Raw genomic sequence first — 14,481 nt, forward strand, 5'->3', positions numbered from 1 at the left:
GTCCTATATGTGCTTTTTCATCATTGCCTGTGTCTTTTCTAGCTCACAACCTTGGTGGAGGTGAGGACTGCATTAAGCTTATCCAGTGAATCCTCCTCTTTGGCTCCCTTCTAGGTTCTCCTGTGCTCTTCCTTCTTAAGGGATTTTATGGTTTTCTTGTTTGCTCTTTGAAATCTTACACCAGGCCTTAAATCTCTTTAATGTGGACTATGAGCGGATTTAGACTTGGTGTAAGTTTTCTCTAAATCTCCTCATTTCCTAAGAGAGGTGCTACAAGAGCAGCTAAGTCTTCTCAAGGCTCCTCCGGAATAGTAGGCTGTAAAGGTGGCATACTCTCCTCCATTGCTTTTCAACCTCTCTAGAACTACCTCATGCAACCAAGTCTTCTTCATGCCTTGAGGGTTGATTCCCTGCAGAGATTGGAAGAATCTTCTTCGTGCATTGCTGTATTGAAGGCACATCTCTTGGCTAACTCCCTACGAAGATGTAAGCTAATCTTCTCTTGTTTAGACCTTCTAAGTTGGGTTTGTGTTTCTCTCATTCTTTCCTCAATCTCTAGTTCTCTAGAAGTGGGGAATCATATTGCTCTCATTATTTGGGCATATATGGGATCCCTTCATATTCTGGGAGTATGTTGTACCATGGGTTGAGATTTCTCATGTGTGGCAAGGGCTCCTCCCTCGGTTGTTGCCCTGGTGCTTCCATGTCTTTCAATCAGTACTCACTTCTCAGTCTGAGCTCAATGGCTATCCCTTGGCAACGTGCAAAGCTTCCCTTTCAAGTTCATGACCATATCCTAGGATTCCTTGGGCTAAACCCATGAACCCTCTAGATAGTGTTGGAGAAGAAGTGCCCTTCTTCTTCCCTGCCACTTCCTCATTACAAGGATTCTCCATGGATTCTTCACTACTGATTCAAAAGAATTCATCCTGTGCAACGCAAACACACTTCTTTGTGTCCTGGCCGTGTGAGCGGACCCTAAGCTTCTTTGGTAGGAGGATCCTAGTTGGTTAGATGCATTGTTGTCACACAGGGGCGATGTTGTCACCAACAAGCCCCCCAAACCTTAAGTGCATGAAATGGTTTTGACTGGCCAAAATTTTAGATTTGCACAGACTTGGAATTATCAAGTCTGCAAATGATAGGTTTCTCTACGGAATCATGGTCATGCTCATAAATCACAGGCATGATCAAAACAACAAAAATTATATCAAAATTGCTCTTTATTCTCAGGTGCTCACTACTTCCCCCAGTGTTAAGAAGTCCCTAGAAACATCCCTGAGTACTTCTCCTATTGATCCTAAAGATATCAACTGACGTAAATTTACACGGTTGAGAGTCACGACCATGATTCTTTGTAGAATTACCGCGACAGTCTTTGCCCAAACCAATCCAAAGATTGTTCAAATGAGTTTCCTGATACCCCTCGTAACTCTTTTAGATGTCTATCTTATCAAATTGTCAAGTTCTATCAACATGATTGGTGGCGTGGAAAAATCACGGCGTGATCAACGATCATGGATCTTGATTTTCAACCATGATTTATGATGTGGCAGACGAGCGTGATGATCAATAATCATGGACCGTGGTTCATGATTTGTGATCATGATCAGATAAGATGGAATTTGTCAATGATAAGGCACTTGATTTTGTAGACTGTATAATTACAGTGGTGTGATTCCATACACATCGACAAAAAATGTAATTAAGGGATGCAAATCTTCTTTTTTTTCTCTGTTAAGATTTTTTAGATTGTTCCTTTGCAACATGAATATACCAATAATATCAAGAAATAGAATCGATGGCCCATTATTTTTTAAATTTTCAAGATTTTAGAGATGCAATAAATGGGTGATCCCTGTATAATCACAATCATGATTATGGAGTTCTCACCATGCAAGTGTTAATGCAAATGGTTGTTTTGTTGCTTTCCTAACTCTCAAGCAATGCAAACAATAACTTCAAATGCTAAAACAATGCAAAACAACCTTTCTTTATGTAATGGAGATATGCTAAGTTAACCCAAAATGGGGTTAACAAGGAATCATATTATCCATACAAAAGCCTAATCCCTAAGCATTAATATATGAGATCTAGGAATCATATTAGCCATGTAGAACCCTAATCCAAAATAATTAGGCTACTAGGAATCTTATCCAGTCATGTGCCAAGAGATGACCCCCCAGACCACCATCTACCCATGCAAATCATTCATTGGTGGTCTTGGCACTCATTTTGCCAATCAAAATACATGTGTTGCTTTTACCAAATCCACAAATTTGAAGGACCCACACCACTTCTAAGAGGCCTCACATGAGGAACTTCTCCATATACCTTTCATACTAGCTTGGTAATTTATTCAACTGGTCCTTCTTAATGGAGTGACACAAATCCACAAATTTAAAGGACCCACACCACTTCTAGGAGGCCTCACATGAGGAACTTCTCCATATACCTTTCATGCTAGCTTGGTAATTTATTCAACTGGTCCTTCTTAATGGAGTGACACAAATACAAAGAGCAGATGCTCATGCTACTGGAGAGGCTCTCACCTTTAGACAACAAAGTGTTTAAGGACAAGCTCAGGTCTTTCCACCAAATGAAATCTCAAAATAAGTGAGAGGCACGATAAAACATGTAGATGTAGAACAAGGAAGATTGGGAAGGGGGATGAAATCTAGAGCGACTCTAATTTCATTATCCTCTGAGAAGGAGAAGGCAGCCTAGATGCACTAAGAAACTATGCACCAAGCCAACAAGCAAGTTTCCCAAGGGAGATGTTTGTCAACATAAAAATATTATGTGCATTTGAGAATGTGGTGAGATTGATGAGATCAGAGCCATGCCCTCTTTCATGGAGTATGAAAAGAGAGATGTTTGTTAACACAAAACTATTGTGCTTATTTGAGTACATGGTGAGATCAAATACATGCCCTCTTTCATGAAATATGGAACGTTTCCCAAGGGAGATGCTTATCAAGGCAAAATCCATGTGCTCATTTGAGTACATGGTAAGATTTGATCTATCCCTCTTTCATGGAATATGAAAAGTTTCGAACTTACTAACCTTAGACATCATGTTTGCATACTTATTTCTCATGGAATATCCCTTAGACATCATGTTTGCATACTTATTTCTCATGGAATATCCCTTTGCCTTTTTAAAAATTGTAGCAAGTACATATTCTTGTGCCACCTTGACTTTCAAATGATCCGATATCACATTCAACTAACCATAATTCTCAACCTTAAATAAGAATAACACACATTAACCTCCCTTCTCAATCTAACAAAACTACCTCAAAATTTACCCACTCATTATATTATACCTGAAAAGATAATTTGAGAAAGATCACTCCATTTAAAAGGAAACAATGATGTTCCTTTTGAGAAAGATCACTCCGTGTTGTAAAAGGAAACAATGATGTTCCTTTTGCCTCTTTTGATGTGACGGATTTAAGTTCAGTCTTTTTTCATCTTCATACCCCTTTAGAAATAAATCCACATTGCATTTATGTAAGTTATCTGCACTCACACCAAAATATCCTTCGAATTGGGTTTGATTACTCCATGTTCATTTAGAATACAAATTACACATAAAGAACAATGTAAGAAAACTAACATAGTTAAGATAAGACATCTCATTAAATATTCAAATACATACATATTCATCATTCATTGTAGCCTTGTAAGTATTCCCATCTTACTACATCACCTTAGGTCAATGGTCAATAATTATTCAAAACCACTTGGATATGAATGGCTCTTTGGGTCTTGTAAGGACTCTGATAGGCATGGCTCTTTGGGCTTGCAGAGGACTCTGATATCTCTGATATCCATGCAACTGTTTTATGATTTCCTTCCCAAACATAAAATAAATTTCCAACATGAACCTAAATCTAGGAGATTGGGCATATCTTCTTTAACCTCTCTCTACATGTTTGACCATTTAGCCTTCATCTTATCTATCACAATGGTTTTGGTGCATGCTAGTTCCCATTTTGCAATTATAAGCTTCTAGTTCATCTTTCATTAAGTTTGGGTAGCCATGTGTGAATAAGTCCAATTGTATAATGCAAGAAACAATCCCCCTTTGTGCCAACTGAGTCTAATCTTATCTCCTTGCTCTCTTTCTTATCTATGGTGTGTGTGAGAGAGAGTTGAGAGGGGAGAGCTACATTCATGGTGCATGTTCATCCTATGCTTGTGCGAGTCTAATCTTATCCTATGCTTGTGCATGTTCATCCTATGCTTGTGCGAGTCTAATCTTATCTCCTTGCTCTCTTTCTTATCTCTATGGCATGTGTGAGAGAGAGTTGAGAGGGGAGAGAGCCACATTCTTGGTGCATGTTCATCCTATGCTTGGATTCTTGAGTGAAAGTAGAGAAGAGTGAATCTCCTTGTTGTATGGAGAATGGCAACCTCATGGTGGTGACAGCTTGAGGAGGAGGCAAGAGAGTGGTGCTAGCTACCCACCACTAGCAAAGCTTAGAGTCTACTGAGATATGAGATTAGATTTGACAAGTTCCCCATGACAAGTTAAGGTGAGCATTGTCCATTGCACTAGGGGAGGGATGGTGTAGCCTATAACATTTTTAGCACCACCACTTGCTCTGTTGTGCTACTTGGGATCCATCGGTCTTTTGTTCTCTATTTGCACTCCCTGTCATCTTCTTACAAGTCTATTTTCCCTTAATATGGTGGCTTGAATCTGTGATATTGGTAGAGAAGAGAATAAGCTATGGATAAGGTTGTGAAGAAAGAGGAAAAAGAGGTGAAAAGGATTGTTTTGCATTATTTTAGCATTTGAAATTATTTGTATTGTTTGAAAGTTAGGAAGGCAACAAAAAAAACATTTGCATCAACACTTGCATGGTGAGAAATCCATATTCACAACCATGATTGTGTAGAGAACACCGATTTTTGTTGCATTTTCAAAAGTCTTGAAAAATAAAATAAAAATAAAGAACCGTTGCTTCTATTTCTTGTTGTCATTTGAATATTCATGTTGCAAGGGAGCAAACTAAAAAATCCGAACTGGAAAAGTTAAGATTTGCATCCCTTAATCATTGATTTTTGGTTGCCACCTACGTAATCACGTCATTGTGATTATGCAATCACGCTGTCACTACACTGTGATTCTGTAGACTACAAAATCATGGCCATGATGATCTTTCATGGCATGATTTTCTAACAAACTTAAATATTCCACAATTTTTGATGGGATTACACATTAAAATAACCTGATCTCTAATAGATTCCATCTTATCCAATCGTGATCATCACGGATAATAAATCATGACTCGTGATTTTCAATCACACCCGTGTGACTGTCACATCATAAATCACGGTTAAGAAATCACGGTCCATGATTACTAACCATGTCCATGACTAACACCACCAATCATGTCACTTAAATCACTTAAATCACGTCGCTTATCCAATCGTGATCACGGATAATGAATCATTACCCATGATTTTCAATCATGCCCGTGATGACTGCCACATCGTAAATCGCAGTTGAAAAATCACAGTCCATGATTACTGACCACATCTGTGGGGCTGACACATCACCAATCATGTTGCTTAAATCACAATTCATAATTGTCACGCCATGAATCACAATTAAGAATAATGCCCATGATTGCCGATCATGGCATAATTTCCACATCACCAAAAATCACAATGAAAAAGCTTGACCATTTGATAAGATAGACATCTACAACAACAGTAATAACCAGGGGTATCAGGAAACTCATTTGAATAATCCTTAGACTTTTTTGGGTAAATACCATCACCGTGATTCTACAAAGGATCACGACCTAATTCTCAACCCTACAAAATCACCTTAACTGATATCTTCAAAATCAACAAGAGAAGTTCTCAAAATGTTTTTAAGGGCTTTTTGACACTGGGGGAAGGTGTGAGTAGTTGAGGTTAAACCATAATTTTAACAAGATTTCAATCCCACCACCATGATTTTGCGGACATCGGCGTGACTCCACAAAAATCTGTTAAACTATAGATCTAATAATTTCAAGTGTGTGCAATTTTAAAATTTTGGCCAGTTTAAACCATTTCATGCACTTGAGGTCGGGAAGGCTTGTTGGTGAGATGACATCATCCCTCGCAATAGTACATCTAACCAACCAGGATCCTCCTACTAGAGAAGCTTAGGGTCAGCTCCATGGCTAGCTGACATAGGAGTGTGTTTTCTTTGCACAAGTTGAATTATTTTGAATCGTCAAGTAGTGATCCATGGATAATCCTCTTAATGTGAGGAAGTGGCAAGGGAGAAGGGCACTTCTTCTCCAACACTATCGGGAGGGTTTATAGTATTAGCCCAAGGAATCCATGGATAATCCTCTTAATGTGAGGAATTATTTTGAATCGTCAAGTAGCGAGGAATCCATGGATAATCCTCTTAATGTGAGGAAGTGGCAAGGGAGAAGGGCACTTCTTCTCCAACACTATCGGGAGGGTTCATAGTATTAGCCCAAGGAATCCTAGATTATGGACATGATCTTGAAAGGGAAGCTCTACAGGTTGCCCAAAGGGACAACCATTGAGCTCAAAACAAGAAGTGATCGCACCTAAAGACCTAGAAGCACATGGAAACAACTAAGGGAGGATCCATCACTAGGGATGCGTAACCCTCTTTTAAAGCATTATTGGTGATGTGCCATTGTGATTGGTGACCTAGCAATCACGTGCTCTGATTCTGAAGACTGCAGAATCACGGTTGTCCTTAGATGTATTTGATCATGAATTAATGTCATTGGATGTATTTGTTCATGAATTAATGCCATTGGCAACTCGAATGTCCTTGTGGACGGGTTGATTGTTGGTTGTGTCATGTTTAATATGATGTGATTACACACGGTGGGTGAACCTATGTTGTATGAGGTTGGAGGGAAGCTTAGAGCTTTAAGACAGTTAATTGTTGGTTGTGTTATGTTTAATATGATGTGATTACATACTTGGTGGGTGAACCTATGTTGGAGGGAAGCGTAGAGCTTTAAGAGGGGTGGGCCTCAAAGAAGGAAAATATGTGAAAGATGAAGAAAACATGACAATTGATGTGATGCACCTACCCACCTCTTGAGTATGGGTGTCTTACTAGTTTAATAGATGTAAAATAAGCATAAAATAAAAAAGAAATGAAGATGAGGCACATGACTTCCAAATTGGTGAGATTTGTGGCTAGTGTACTTTGATGGCATACTGCAAAATCAGCAGATGAAGACATAGGCATGCAAGCGCACAAAGAAGACGATGGAGAATTAAAAAATGTGAAAAACAATGCACATAAAAGAAGTTGGCATCTATTTATAGTCGGGGATCGTGACGACACATAAATGCATGCGACACATGGCACCATATAAGTGGTCTTCGAATGCAGGTCCTAAAGCCGATATCTATTTATAGCCAAGGGGGATCATGGCTGGACGATAAATGTATGCAACACATGGCACCATATAAGTGGTCTTGAAATGTACATCCTGATCTTGGCAATGGTTGGAGTAATCATGTCAACTATGGCTGTGATCACGGTCATGTGAGTGATTACTATGTAATCACATCGACAAGTGAGAGTACTAAAAAATCATATGATTCCATCCTTACCATGCATATGACACCCCTAGGACTCAGAAAAGATTAGGTGCAACCTAGCTTTTGTGGCATGATTTTGCAGGTGTGAGAATCATGGCTGTGATTCAACTAGAATCACGATGACAAGACAGTGAGGGTATGGCCATGAAAGGTTCCAAACTAGATCGTGATGCAATTTAGGAGTTATCTTTTACTTCAAAGATGATTATGGGCAAAAGTTATGTGACGTGATTCTGTAGAATCACAGTGGAGAGTCTAAGGTTTTCCATGGGGTTGAGTACTATTAGATTGTTAGTTAGTCCTTTGGGCTTTGTTATGCAAGATCATTGTGATTTTCTCGCGTGATGCTCCATGGGATAGGCCCAAGCATATTTGGATGAAGCTCTTGATGTAGAAGGGGTGTGTTGGTGTAACAATTCCAATTCATCTATGGAACGCATCAATTCTTTCTCCATCCATTGAATCAGCCAATCCATAGAATTGATAATAGGTCCTTATGTGAACATGTTTTGGTTCGACATGTGGTCTTGTGGATCTGCCTACGATAGCTTTTCCTTTCTGGTAAGGGAATTAGGTAATTGACTTATTTTACCCAGTTTGCTTGGCGTCCTTTGTGGCATTGAGTTGGGAAGATTCTTATGGTTTTTTCTTAGGTTCTTGTGGCTTCCCATTCACATTGTTAGTGGCACTAACTTCTGTCACCATTCCCACCTAGTCTCAACCTACTATTTGACTTAGTGGCTCAGGTCTTTGACTTGGTTTTCTTTCGGGCACCCATTACTTGACTTGGAAGGGTGGTGTGCTTAGTCGGGACCCATTCTTGCTTCTCATGCCTTTTCTAACTTTTCCTAGCTGATTTGGTTGTGGTAGCTTAGGTGATTGGTGGTTAGCTTACACAGATGGCTTTGCCTCTCAGGATTTCGTGGCTTGGTTGCCCACATCTTTCTATTCGCCTTATAGTATCCATATGCCTCTAACAATCATTTGGGAACCCAATAGTGATGAACATGAGGCTTCTAGCTCTTAGAATTTCGTTGTGGGGTGGAATTCTGGGCTATGCCTGTCTCACTAGTTTCTTTGCTCTTGGGTACTTGTGGCACGTCAGGCGTAGGAAGACATAATAGTATCTTTGGTGGTTTCTACAGTTATTCAGATTTGAGATTGTTGCTATGGTCTTTGGCATTCCATAGGCTTTTGCGCCCACCACCACCCTTCCCAAAACGTACTTTATGTATGGCACTAGGTAGTGATGTCTGTGGGTTGCCACATTCACCTTCTTTAGATGGGCTTCAGATCGACACACACGTAAAGCTTCCCATTTTTCTTGGGTACAATCACAATTGATGATACCCAATCAATGTGCTCAATTTCGTAAATGAAATCCACATGAGTTTATCAATTTCCTTCTTTTTTATTTTTGTTGAGTATTTCAGATTCATTTGGTAAGGATGCTACTTGACTGGCCTTGAACCTTCCATGATAGTAGGGATGGTGTGTTATACCACTTCCAACAGCACTTCCTTCATGTATTTATAGCTCTAAGAAAAGAAATCCTTTGAACTCTTTTAAAAGAGTTATTAATGCCTCTTCCTCTTGTAGGGTTGGGTCCGTGGGGCAATGAAGACTAGTTTGGGGTCCTCTCACCATGCTCCGCAATATCTACCTCTTTTACCTCCGTAGGTCAGTCATATAAGGTCCTTGTTTGATCACCCTTTGGAACATTGTGCCCATAGGTGAACTACTTTTCTTTCATCAACATTGAAGGATTTGAAACGGCTTGGAACCTTTTGCAAATTTGGCTCCTCGTCATTCTCCTCTTTGCTTCTAGTGCCAAGGCTCTTTTTGCTTCTCATTCTGCATCAGCCAAGGCTTTGTTTTGTTTTCTTCTCGCCAACCTTGTGAGCTTAGGAGCATCTTGGCTCACTTCTGGCTCTTACGGTTTTTGTAACATTACTACCCGGCTTAACTCGTCTCCCCAGTTCTTAGAGAATTCATCGTGGATTCCAGTGGCTTTGACATATCATAGACATTATGCATCCATGGGTCCTTGTCTAAGAATCTCACTATGATTAATGTTTCTTATTCAACCATTTCTGAAATTTTATCCTTGCAGCTAAAATTGAGGCTTTTTTCTTGTCATTAGATTCATACTCTTGCTTTTTTGAAGAGCTTTTCCCATACTGGTTCATCATTAAGGGTCCCATCATGCATATTGTGGTGATGGACTGGCATCTTATCTTTCTCATTAGGTTCCACAAACTTCATTCCAGTTTTTCCCATGATGTCTATCGTGGATAATATATGCATCCAATTCCCACAAAAATCATCATTCGGAAGAGGAGCATTCAAGATGTTCTCTTTTTATGATAGTTCTAGTTGTTCTCATGGGTTGCATATAGTTACATTGAGGTGATTCTGCCTGTAGTTTCTAAGTCATTTCCAAACAACCCCCCATCCATGGGATGCATCTTCTAAGTTTGCATGTCTACTTTTAGGATTTGTGAATCCATTCATAGGTAAATGTGATCCATGGCCCAATCATGGCACTTCTCATAAAAGTTCTTCCAAGAATCACATCGTGTGAATCCGCATGTCCCACAAAATTCATGACCGCAAATGTATGGTAGTAGTGAAATGAGAAGAATTTTATCTTTAACTTCTATAATGCTCCCATTATTAGGTCACAACATGGTACCATTAGCCATTTTTACACAAGTGTAGCACTTATGAGGACACTCAGCCACTCAATGAGGTCCTTGGTAGCATTGTAGTGAGGTTCTCCTTGGTAGCATTGTAGTAAGGTTCTCCTTGCTGTAGCATTTCTCTCCCAGCCCTTCCTTGTATTGATCTTACGAGGACATTCAGTGACTCGATGAGGTCCTTGGTAGCACTACAACGAGGCTCTCCTTGTTGTAGCATTAATCTTTCAACCCTTCCATTACGCTACAACTTGGAACATTGGCACTGGTGTATTCCCTTGCATTAGAAAATACTATAGGGTTACCTCCCGGTTGTCATCTATCTCTTCCATGATCGGTTGTCATCTATCTCTTCCATGATCGGTTGTGCATATTCTCCTTCCTCTGGCACCTGTTCAATAATCATTTGATTAATTGCATTATGCAAGGTGCTGGTTGTTGTAGGGGTAAGATAGATGATGGTATTCGTACTTCGGGTACTCTATACATTCCCCTCATCTAGTTTTGCATGTTTGAAAGATTTTCCCCTGATGCAAGCCCTTGCCTAGGTGGTGCAGGTAAAGCTAGCTATTGTCGTGTAGAAGCCAAATGAGGTAGTTGTAGTTGTTCTGACATGGATACCTACACATACTCGTATTATGGTTCCCAAGTCTCATACAATGCATTTCTTGGCAAGGCCTCAACTAAGGACGCTCAATGCTCATGTGATTTTGCCGATATATTGAGCACCATACCAACTTTCATCGGGGATATAAATGTTGGTTTTTGGGTACATCCCTTACCTCTTTTAGCTTTATCTTATCTAGAAGTGCAATGATTAGCTCATCTAGAGTCATATCCTTTATTCGTCTCTCTAAGGTTGTCATGCTTGTTCGGCCCGATGCATGCAATGGAGCTACTGTAGAGTGACAGATTTGGTGTCATTAGGTTATGGTAACTCAATCATGTTATCTTCAAAGTCAATGGCTATGTTGTCATGCTTGTTCGGCCCGATGCATGCAATGGAGCTACCGTAGAGTGATAGATTTGGTGTCATTAGGTTATGGTAACTCAATCATGTTATCTTCAAAGCCGATGGCTAGTTTGCAACAATCATCAAGAAATGATGTTGTCTTGGCCACCAACAATAAGTAGTCATGCATCTTAGTATCCCTTACTCCCCTAACAGAAGCATGGTAGCAATAATTTCTCATAGGTCAACCTCTCCCTAGGATTACACCTTGCGTTTAGGTTTTTTAGACGTGAGATGTAATCTCTCATAGACTCATGCTCCTCTTACTTGATGTTATATAATTGAGCCATAGGGCTCCACTTGTCTCCGCTTTGTGCAAAACTAGATACGAACACACTCTTAATTTGTGCAAAATTAATCATGTCGTCCGACTTAGCGATCGATATACCAATGATGTGCCTTCTCTTCTAATGTAAAGGAAAACACAAATATTTCTGTTTAGTCACTGTGATCGGTCCACATGTCTCCCACATCAATTTAAATATCTCCAGGTGTTGTATGGCATCACCATCGCTTGAGAGTTTTCATACTCTTTGTGGTGTTAATGCGGTGCCTAATTCCATGGCAACCCCCCTTCCTAATTCTTTGGCCATCCTTAAAAGTTCGGCGAGTGTAAGTGTTGTGACTCCCATACAAGGGGTTACTCTCATTGGCTCCCGTAGTGGGGCCTCGTACACCATCATGTGTGTCCTTTCCCTGCCTCAGCCTTATGTACTCCATTATGTCAATTTACATATACCCTTGGATCGTGTGGTATGGGGATAGTTTCTATGTTCCTATTTTATAGGTTGCAGTATTGGGATAGTTTCTACATTTCTGTTTAATAGGTCAATAGGTGTTACGACTCCCATATGAGGGGTTACTCTCATTGGCTCCTGTGGGGTGGGGCCTTATACACCATCCTATCTGTACCTCGTATGACATCTTGCCTATCCCTCCCTTGTCTTAGCCTATTATGGCTTGAGTATGTCAATTTACATGTACCCTTGGGTCAGGTGGTATTAGAACAGTTTCCACATTCCCATTTACACCATCATCCAAGACCGCTCCTCGCAGGCTCCCTTCTTGTAGCAACATGCCTCTTAGGTACTCCTGGAACTTTGGGGTTCTTAACCTTACATGGGGCCAACACGTGCTCCCTCAATTCATGGGCATAGCTATGTTGGTCCACAACATCGGCTCCCTTTCTTTCCCTTCCCTTTCTAGCTATGTGGTTGCCTTCTTACCTTCTCCCTTTAGATGCTGGAACTTGTTTTTCTAGACTTCCACCTCCTTAGGTAGTTTTTCATTTATTCAATTATTTTTCTCTTAGGTCTATTTACCTATTTTTCTCTTGACCGTTCAACTAGTTCATGAGTGCCTTGTGGTAGAGCACCTTGTTGTCCTTTGCATCCTCCAGATTCTTGTCATCCTTGTTGTATATAACTAGCTCTTTGTAAGTGGGGCTATGTGCCTAACAACTTTAAGTATCCTTTCCACATTGCTTAGAGTTCTTTAAGTACATGCTCTTCCCATTCTTCCATTATGGTTGCATCATCTAGGTCATACACTTTTGCAGGGTCTTGGCTTCATAATCTACATTTCTAGCCTCTATCCGAATAAGCTCAATTTTGTCTTTGTCCACCCTTGCATGTATGTCCTTTAACACCTCTAGATGCCTTCTACTGGCTACACATCTAACTCTTGCTTGATTTATCTTGTTTCCTACTCTCCTGCCTACCTATTCTCACCTTCAAGTTCTTGATTTCTTTTTCCATACCCAACATCATCTGCCAATCGAATCTTTTCATGCTACACCTTTAGGAGTAAAAATAGCTCTTTACAATCCTTTTCTGCTTTGATTTCTCTTTTCTTCAAGGCATCCTTGAGCCTTTGGATCTCTTTGGGGCCTTTTGCTTGATAATTTTTCAATAGTCTAGGGTTTCGTGAGTCCATCCTTCATCCATATATTTCAAAAACCTCACTACTTGTGGGTGTTGGCACCATTTCAATTATTGTTGGTCCCTGAAGAGCGAGGGGATCCTTTTGAGCATCCCACATGGTTTTTGCTTCCAATCTTGTGGCATTGAGTGCAAGGAGTCTTTTACTGTGTCTAGGATGTCTCCTCCTACCTTTTAGCCTGCTCCACTTCTAGCTTCTTGTTTGGTGGGCCGCTTGATTTTTTGTCTCCAAAATTAAACTTCCTTTTTCAACCCATAGTTGGTAACATATGTCTATTCTGGAGTTGGCTTGGGTGGCAAGGGGGTTATACCCTTGAGCTCTGCCTTTGATATGTTTTGCTTTCCCTTGTCCTACTTCTCACCACTCTTCTCTCCCTTGTCCTATTATTGTTATTTACATTATTTATAAGAATTTCAAGTTCTCCCTTGTATTTTTCTACAATATGCTTTGCCAACTATCATGTTTCTCTACTTCTTCGTGCTTGTCTAGGACCGCTCCTCCTTGCCCCACCACCACATGCCGTGTTCCTCTAATTTCTCATACTTGTCTAGAACTACTCCTCCTTATTACCACCACCTATCGTGTTTCTCTAATTTATCGTGCTTGTCTGGGACTACTCCTCCTTGGAAGAGAGAATTGTGAGATAGCCTCCAATCTTTGTTTTGATGCTCTATTTTGTCAACTTCTCTATCTTATCCTTTCAGATTATTATACAATATTCTAGCCTTGGCTACCTTGGATCCTCCCTACTGATTTCGCTAATCCATAGTTCTTCCTGGACATACAATAGGGTTTATGGACAAGATTTATCATTCTTAGCACAAACCTCATCTGTTTTTTTATTTATCCTCACACCGCGATACGAGTAATCTTGTACTCTTTGGATCTTCCCTCTAGTGGCCCAAATTGAGGTCCTCCTTATCCATCGGCATGAACTTAATCTCTCCCTCTATAGGGAGGTTGAATATCATTGCTACATATGCAACAGAGAACTCTTTCTTACTAGATGGGAGCTTTATCACGGTTGATTTCAATAACTTGTCTAACTGCCTCAGCAAATTCTTTGAGACCTACTTTCTGTAGCCATTATTTGCATGCTTTTTTTTTCCCCTTCTTTGGGTACACAGAGCTCAAGTGTTTGAATTACTCCATCTTGCTAGGGACGTTGATGACAAAGAGAGCAGTCAAACATAGATCACAATTTGCAGAGAGTAG

The sequence above is a fragment of the Cibotium barometz genome, chromosome 10 (assembly GCF_041138505.1).
Source record: "Cibotium barometz isolate CiBa-2024 chromosome 10, ASM4113850v1, whole genome shotgun sequence".
Classification (NCBI taxonomy): Eukaryota; Viridiplantae; Streptophyta; class Polypodiopsida; order Cyatheales; family Cibotiaceae; genus Cibotium; species Cibotium barometz.